The 9,411-nt window shown below is 47.7% G+C and overlaps 1 protein-coding gene across 2 annotated transcripts in view; it reads right to left on the reverse strand.

Moving 5' to 3' along the window:
* PAG1 (phosphoprotein membrane anchor with glycosphingolipid microdomains 1) overlaps nucleotides 1-2,191 on the reverse strand; it is a 400,978-nt gene extending 398,787 nt beyond the window's left edge. For both annotated transcript variants that reach the window (XM_073631862.1, XM_073631860.1), the window contains exon 1: nucleotides 2,040-2,191. The gene's annotated coding sequence lies outside the window, so the exon portion shown is untranslated. The remainder of the gene's footprint in view (nucleotides 1-2,039) is intronic.
* Nucleotides 2,192-9,411: the final 7,220 nt, after the last annotated feature.

Below are 9,411 nucleotides of genomic sequence, written 5' to 3' on the forward strand. Positions count from 1 at the left end.
ATGAGCCTGTGAGAATTGTAGCCTCAGTTTCCTGTTCTTAGCTGACAGGACTGGCACCCGGTGTGGTCTTCTGCTGCTGTAGCCCATCTGCTTCAAGTTTCGATGTGTTGTGCATTCAGAGATGGTATTCTGCATACCTTGGTTGTAACAAGTGGTTATTTGAGTTACTATTGCCTTTCTATCATCTCGAACCAGTCTGTCCATTCTCCTCTGACATCAACAAGCCATTTTTGTCCACACAACTGCCCCTCACTGGATATTTTCTCTTTTTCTGACCATTCTCTAAACCCTAGAGATGGTTATGTATTTTGCTTGGGTTTTTTTTTTTAAATAAATACTCAGAACAGCCCGTCTGGCACCAACACCCATGCCACGTTTAAAGTCACTTAAATCCCCTTTCTTTACCATTCTGATGCTCGGCTTGAACTTCAGTAAGTCGTCTTAGCCACGTCTAAATGCACTGAGTTGCTGCCATGTGATTGACTGATTAGCAATTTTTGTTACCAAGCTATTGAACAGGAGTACCTAATAAAGTGACTGGTGAGATATATATTATAAAACACACACACACGGGGGGGGGGGGTTATTTACTAAAACTGCATGGTGCACAACTTGGTGCAGCTCTGGATAGAAGCCAAATCACATTCTCAGTTTTAGCCCTTGTTCACACTGAACGTGGGTTTGTGCGAGCTCAGCTGAACTCACACGATTTCCAACCCACATTTCATTGCGACTTCGAGGGGGGGATTTGAGAGACATCTGTCGGGTTCATACACAGATGTCGATTGAAAATTGCCCCCCGAAGTCACCAAAAGTAGTGCAGGAACTACTTCTGGAAATCAGCGCTGCAAAGTCAGTGTCATACCGATTGGGAGAGTGCTGCTGCCGGCATTAGCATGTGATTTGAAATGTCAAATTGCGCCGATGTGAATGGGGGGCTAATTGTCAAAGCTTAATTGAACAAGCTGAAGTTAGAAACTGATTGGTTACTCTGCACAGCTGTGCCAGATTTAGTAAATCTCCCCCACAGACTTTGCTAGGATTGGCATACCCTCCTAGGTAAGGCAACTAAGGCTGGCCATACATTATACATGTCTCTTATTCAATTTTCCTTTAGATTTACCAAAACCATATAATAGGAGGTCATACCTAAACACTTCTAATGTATATAGTTGAAGGTAAATCTAAAGGAAATTGAATAAGAAAATTGTATAATGTATGGCCAGCCTTAGTGAAGCTGATAGAGGTAGCAGAGCTGGGACATCATTCTATGGTCAGTACATAGCTGGGGAATCTCCAAAGCTGGCCAGTGGTGATCTAATGATGACAGCTCACCTCTCCAGAGATCTGTCATCTTTTCATCAGCGACACAGCCACGTGCACGAGCTGATCGCCAGCGACACCGCCACGCGCACGAGTTGATCGCCAGCGACACCGCCACGTGCACGAGCTGATCGCCAGCGACACCGCCACAATCGAGCTGATCGCCAGCGACACCGCCACACGCACGAGCTGATCCTCTGTGTCATCCAGCACCAAATCTTACTCCATGGAGATGAAGATGCTCCATGATTGAGTCATATAAGCTGAACATTTTCTCCATCACCTTATCTTTCCTGCTGACCTCAGCACTCTCCACCCCCCAGTGTGGGATCTCCCGGAGTCCCCCGTATACAGTGACAGGAAGAAGTGACCTTGTATAACTCGGTGTCACTGTAGATCGGAGAACACAGCTATACAAAGTCTTCTATAGAACAATCGTACAGTTTGTCCGCCCCTCCCCTCTATATGGTAACAGATGATCAGCACCCCCTGGACCGGGGACGAATGGAGCCAATAACATTCAGGTGTGGAGGGATGTGGACAGATGATTGGTCGGTAGGTACACGGAGCCCTCTGCAGCAGATCCTACACCCTCCATAGACAGGTGTGGGTGGTGCTGAGTGTCCCCATACAGTACATTGTCATGGGTCCAGCATTCCTAGAAAGCACACAGCTCTGCAGTGTCTCCCCCTTCCCCCTCTATATACAGATCTTACCGGTCAGTGCTCTCCATTCCCGGGGCCACACACAGTCACATGATGGGGGATCGGGCTGAGCTCCCCCCTCCGGACAGAACACATGTGTCCAACGCTGCACCTGATCCGACACTGGCAGCCGTCCACTGCCTGCCAACACTTCTATCCCCGCCCACCAAGACTGCCAGGAGGGGAGGGGCTCAGCCCGGCAATCACATCATGAATATTCACATAGGAGGAGGAGCCCGGCGATGCTCGAGCACAAGGGACACGCCCACCCGTGCCAGCCTTGACATCTATATAGGCAGCTGTGCCTCTTCTATCAGTGATAGCATGTACTGATCCCCTATGGGAAGTACACTGAACCCCTATGGGAAGTACACTGAGCATCTATGGGAAGTACACTGTACACTGAGCTCCTATGGGAAGTACACTGAGTCCCTATGGGAAGTACACTGAGCCCCTATGGGAAGTACACTGTACACTGTACACTGAGCTCCTATAGGAAATACACTGTACACTGAACCCCTATGGGAAGTACATTGAGCCCCTATGGGAAGTACACTGTACACTGAGCCCCTATGGAAAGTACACTGAGCCCCTATGGGAAGTACACTGAGCCCCTATGGGAAGTACACTGAGCCTCTATAAGAAGTACACTGTACACTGAGCTCCTATGGGAAGTACACTGTACACTGAGCCTCTATGGGAAGTACACTGTACACTGAGCTCCTATGGGAAGTAGACTGTACACTGAGCCTCTATGGGAAGTACAGTGAGCCCCTATGGGAAGTACACTGAGCTCCTATGGGAAGTAGACTGTACACTGAGCCCCTATGGGAAGTACACTGAGCCCCTATGGGAAGTACACTGTACACTGAGCCTCTATGGGAAGTACACTGTACACTGAACTCCTATGGGAAGTAAACTGTACACTGAGTCCCTATGGGAAGTATACTGTACACTAAGCCCCTATGGGAAGTACACTGTACACTGAGCCCCTATGGGAAGTACACTGTACACTGAGCCCCTATGGGAAGTGCACTGAGCCCCTATGGGAAGTACACTGAGCTCCTATGGGAAGTACACTGTACACTGAGCTCCTATAGGAAATACACTGTACACTGAACCCCTATGGGAAGTACACTGAGCCCCTATGGGAAGTACACTGTACACTGAGCCCCTATGGAAAGTACACTGAGCCCCTATGGGAAGTACACTGTACACTGAGCCCCTATGGGAAGTACACTGAGCCTCTATGAGAAGTACACTGTACACTGAGCTCCTATGGGAAGTACACTGTACACTGAGCCTCTATGGGAAGTACAGTGAGCCCCTATGGGAAGTACACTGAGCTCCTATGGGAAGTAGACTGTACACTGAGCCCCTATGGGAAGTACACTGAGCCCCTATGGGAAGTACACTGTACACTGAGCCTCTATGGGAAGTACACTGTACACTGAACTCCTATGGGAAGTAAACTGTACACTGAGTCCCTATGGGAAGTACACTGAGCCCCTATGGGAAGTACACTGTACACTGAGCCCCTATGGGAAGTACACTGTACACTGAGCCCCTATGGGAAGTGCACTGAGCCCCTATGGGAAGTACACTGAGCTCCTATGGGAAGTACACTGAGCTCCTATGGGAAGTACACTGAGCCCTTATGGGAAGTACGCTGTACTCTAAGCCCCTATGGGAAGTACACTGTACACTGAGCCTCTATGGGAAGTACACTGTACACTGAGCCCCTATGGGTAGTACACTGAGCTCCTATGGGAAGTACACTGTACACTGAGCCCCTATGGGAAATACACTGTACACTGAGCCTCTATGGGAAGTACACTGTACACTGAGCTCCTATGGGAAGTACACTGAGTCCCTATTGGAAGTACACTGTACACTGAGCCCTTATGGGAAGTACACTGAGCCCCTATGGAAAGTGCACTGTACAGTAGCTCCTGTGGAAAGTACACTGTACACTGAGCTCCTATGGGAAGTACACTGTACAGTGAGCTCCTATGGGAAGTATACTGTGCACTGAGCTCCTATGGGAAGTACACTGAGCCCCTATGGGAAGTACACTGTACACTGAGCCCCTATGAGAAATACACTGTACACTGAGCCCCTATGGGAAGTACACTGAACCCTTATGGAAAGTAAACTGAGCCCCCATGGGAAGTACACTGTACACAGCCCCTATGGGAAGTACACTGTACACTGAGCCCCTATGGGAAGTACACTGTACACTGAACCTCTATGGGAAGTACACTGAGCCCCTATGGGAAGTTCACTGTACACTGAGCCTCTATGGGAAGTACACTGTACACTGAGCCCCTATGGGAAGTACACTGTACACTAAGCCCCTATGGGAAGTACACTGAGCCCCTATGGGACGTACACTGTACACTGAGCCTTTATGGGAAGTACACTGTACACTGAGCTCCTATGGGAAGTACACTGTACACTGAGCTCCTATGGGAAGTAGACTGTACACTGAGCCTCTATGGGAAGTACACTGAGCCCCTATGGGAAGTACACTGTACACTGAGCTCCTATGGGAAGTAGACTGTACACTGAGCCTCTATGGGAAGTACATTGAGCCCCTATGGGAAGTACACTGTACACTGAGCTCCTATGGGAAGTAGACTGTACACTGAGCCTCTATGGGAAGTACACTGAGTCCCTATGGGAAGTACACTGTACACTGAGTCACTATGGGAAGTACACTGAGCCCCTATGGGAAGTGCACTGTACAGTGAGCTCCTATGGCAAGTACACTATACACTGAGCTCCTATGGGAAGTACACTGTACAGTGAGCTCCTATGGGAAGTACACTGAACACTGAGCTCCTATGGGAAGTACACTGTACACTGAGCCCCTATAGGAAGTACACTGTACACTGAGCTCCTATGGGAAGTACACTGTACACTGCGTTCCTATGGGAAGTTCACTGTACACTGAACTCCTATAGGAAGTACACTGATCCCCTATGGGAAGTACACTGTACTTTGAACTCCTATGGGAAGTACACTGAGCCCCTATGGGAAGTACACTGTACACTGAGCCCCTATGGGAAGTACAGTGAGCTCCTATGGGAAGTACACTGTACACTGATCTCCTATGGGAAGTACACTGAACCCCTATGGGAAGTACACGGAGCCCCTATGGGAAGTACACTGTACACTGAGCCTCTATGGGAAGTACACTGTACACTGAGCTCCTATGGGAAGTGCACTGAGCTCTTATGGGAAGTACACTGTACAATGAGCCCCTATGGGAAGTACACTGTTCACTGAGCATCTATGGGAAGTACACTGTACACTGAGCTCCTATGGGAAGTACACTGAGTCCGTATGGGAAGTACACTGTACACTGAGCCCCTATGGGAAGTGCACTGAGCCCCTATGGGAAGTGCACTGTACAGTGAGCTCCTATGGAAAGTACACTGTACACTGAGCTCCTATGGGAAGTACACTGTACAGTAAGCTCCTATGGGAAGTACACTGTGCACTGAGCTCCTATGGGAAGTACACTGTACACTGAGCCCCTATGGGAAGTAAACTGTACACTGAGCCCCTATGGGAAGTACACTGAACCCCTATGGAAAGTAAACTGAGCCCCCATGGGAAGTACACAGTACACTGAGCCCCTACGGGAAGTACACTGAGCCCCTATGGGAAGTACACTGCACACTAAGCCCCTATGGGAAATACACTGTACACTAAGCCCCTTTGGGAAGTACACTGTACACCGAGCCCCTATGGGAAGTATACTGAACCCCTATGGAAAGTAAACTGAGCCCCCATGGGAAGTACACTGTACACTGAGCCCCTATGGGAAGTACACTGTACACTGAGCCCCTATGGGAAGTACACTGAGTCCCTATGGGAAGTACCACTGTACACTGAGTCCCTATGGGAAATACACTGAGCCCCTATGGGAACTACACTGTACACTGAGCCTCTATGGGAAGTATACTGTACACTGAGCTCCTATGGGAAGTATACTGTACACTGAGCTTCTATGGGAAGTAGACTTACACTGAGCCTCTATGGGAAGTACACTGAGCCCCTATGGGAAGTACACTGTACACTGAGCTCCTATGGGAAGTAGACTGTACACTGAGCCCCTATGGGAAGTACACTGAGCCCCTATGGGAAGTGCACTGTACACTGAGCTCCTATGGAAAGTACACTGTACACTGAGCTTCTTTGGGAAGTACACTGTACAGTGAGCTCCTATGGGAAGTACACTGTATACTGAGCCCTTATGGGAAGTACACTGTACACTGAGCTCCTATGGGAAGTACACTGAGCCCTTATGGGAAATACACTGTACACTGAGCTCCTATGGGAAGTACACTGAGTCCCTATGGGAAGTACACTGTACACTGAGCCCTTATGGGAAGTACACTGAGCCCCTATGGGAAGTGCACTGTACACTGAGCTCCTATGGGAAGTATACTGTACACTGAGCTCCTATGGGAAATACACTGTACACTGAGTCGCTTTGGGAAGTACACTGTACACTGAGCCTCAATGGGAAGTACACTGTACACTGAGTCCATATGGGAAGTACACTGTACACTGAGTCCATATGGGAAGTACACTGTACACTGAGCCCTTATGGGAAGTACACTGTACACTGAGCTCCTATGGGAAGTACACAGAGCCCCTATGGGAAATACACTGTACACTGAGCTCCTATGGGAAGTACACTGTACACTGAGCTCCTATGGGAAGTACACTGTACACTGAGCTCCTATGGGAGGTACACTGTACACTGAGCTCCTATGGGAAGTACACTGTACCCTGAGCCCCTATGGGAAGTACACTGTACACTGAGCCTCTATGGGAAGTACACTGTACACTGAGCACCTATGGGTAGTACACTGAGCTCCTATGGGAAGTACACTGTACACTGAGTTCCTATGGGAAGTACACTGTACACTGAGCCTCTATGGGAAGTACACTGAGCCCTTATGGGAAGTACACTGAGCCCCTATGGGAAGTGCACTGTACAGTAAGCTCCTATGGGAAGTACACTTTACAGTGAGCTTCTTTGGGAAGTACACTGAGCCCCTATGGGAAGTACACTGTACACTGAGCCTCAATGGGGAGTACACTGTACACTGAGCCCTTATGGGAAGTACACTGTACACTGAGCTCCTATGGGAAGTACACTGAACCCCTATGGGAAATACACTGTACACTGAGCTCCTATGGGAAGTACACTGTACACTGAGTTCCTATGGGAAGTACACTGTACACTGAGCCCCTATGGGAAGTACACTGGGCTCCTATGGGAAGTACACTGAGCCCCTATGGGAAGTACACTGTACACTGAGCTCCTATGGGAAGTACACTGTACACTGAGCTCCTATGGGAAGTACACTGTACACTGAGCCCCTATGGGAAGTACACTGTACACCGAGCTCCTATGGGAAGTACACTGTACACTGAGCCTCTATGGGAAGTACACTGTACACTGAGTCCCTATAGGAAGTACACTGAGTTTCGATGGAGGTACTTAGTACACTGAGTTTCGATGGAAAGACTGTACACGGAGCCAGGGTTGCCAACCTCCCGCAGCATTTTTTACTGACAAAACATGAAAAAATTACTGGCGGAATGCATTTTTTACTGACAACCTGAGAAATTACAGGACTCTTATTGAAAACTAATACTGTGATAATTTGAACATTATAAACATGATATGGAAACACTGACAATACCTAGAACAAAGTAATTTGCTTGATTTACACTTAAAAAGTCAACACAGCATGAAATTATCAGCCCTCTGATATTTACTGGCAGTTTAAAAAAAATCACTGATTTTTACAAACCGTCAGTAAATTTACTGGCAGTTGGCAACCGTGCACGGAACCCTTATGGGAAGTACACTGAGCTCCTATGGGAAGTACACTGTACCCTGAGTCCCTATAGGAAGTACACTGAGTTTTGATGGAGGTACACTGTACACTGAGTCCATATGGGAAGTACACTGAGCTTCGATGGGAAGTACACTGTACACGGAGCCCTTATGGGAAGTACACTGAGCTCCTATGGGAAGTACACTGTACCCTGAGCCCCTATGGGAGGTACACTGTACACCAAGCTCCTATGGGAAGTACACTGTACCCTGAGCCCTTATGGGAAGTACACTGTAGATGGAGATAATTGTCTGCAGTGTGGAGGGACACATTTATTTTGTATTGATTGTATACAATGCAGGATGAAGCATCCCATCTTCCTCTTACTATACACGTTATAATCTGACCATACAATCTCTGTACAAGCAGCTTTAGAGTGGTTATACAGTACACTTCAATAAATCATCAATTTGTCGATCGATCTATTCTAATAGGAAGGAATCGATCTATTGTTGACAACCCATTCGATCGATATGCCAGCCATAGGGAAGTGAATTTCAGTTGATAAAGTGATTTTTGGGCCAGTACACACCATAGAAATGCGATTCCAGCAGTGGTTCCCGCATCGCATCTCTCCCGCAGGCAGTTCACACTGCCCTCTGCGAACCGCTGCGGGTGTCAATACAATGTTAATGACACCCCCAGATCGGTTCACAGATCGCAGTGCGCACTGTGGATTCGAACAGGAATCAGATCGCATGGGTGAGAATGGGTGCAGGAACAAAAAAGTCCCTGCATCTTTTTTGTGTGAATCCAATGCGAGTTCAGCCATACAACTGTATAGCTGAACTCGCATTGCACAAACATTGCATGTGATCGACACAGCAATGCGGGTGCGAATCACATGCAATGTCTGTGTTTGCTACAGTGTGAACCCAGGCTAAATGCATTATTGGTGTGTTTTTGATGCGTTCCTGTACATTTCCCCCCTTATTTTTTCTTAACTTTAAGGGCCAGTTCACACCATATGCAGTCCGGTGCATTTTATTTCTGCATCAGAAATGCATAGATAGTAGGTTATATGGTATAGTTCACACCAGTTCGGTTAGTTCCAGACAAAAAAAGTAGAACCTGCTGCATTTTTCCTGCACTGGACCGTACTGCAACATGGTAAGGGACAGTTCACACCATAGAGACGCAGTCCCGATGCGTTGCAGTTGCCTTTCTGCATGTGCATTTTTGCTGCATTTCTGGTGCGTTTTTAATGTGTTTTTAAAGCTTTTCTGTGCATTTTTCCCCTCTTGTTTTCTTAACCTTAAATGGGGACATGTGCATTCCAGTGCGTTTTTGATGCGTTTTAGCACGTTCCAGTACAGTTCAGTGCAGAAAAAATACAGCATGTTCTATTTTTTTACTGGAACGCACTGGAACTGACCGCACTGGTGCAAACTATGCCATTGGAAACCATATAACCTACTATCTATGTGTTTCTGATGCATAAAGAACCAGAACCAGCC

The sequence above is a fragment of the Aquarana catesbeiana genome, linkage group LG05 (assembly GCF_042186555.1).
Source record: "Aquarana catesbeiana isolate 2022-GZ linkage group LG05, ASM4218655v1, whole genome shotgun sequence".
NCBI lineage: Eukaryota > Metazoa > Chordata > Amphibia > Anura > Ranidae > Aquarana > Aquarana catesbeiana.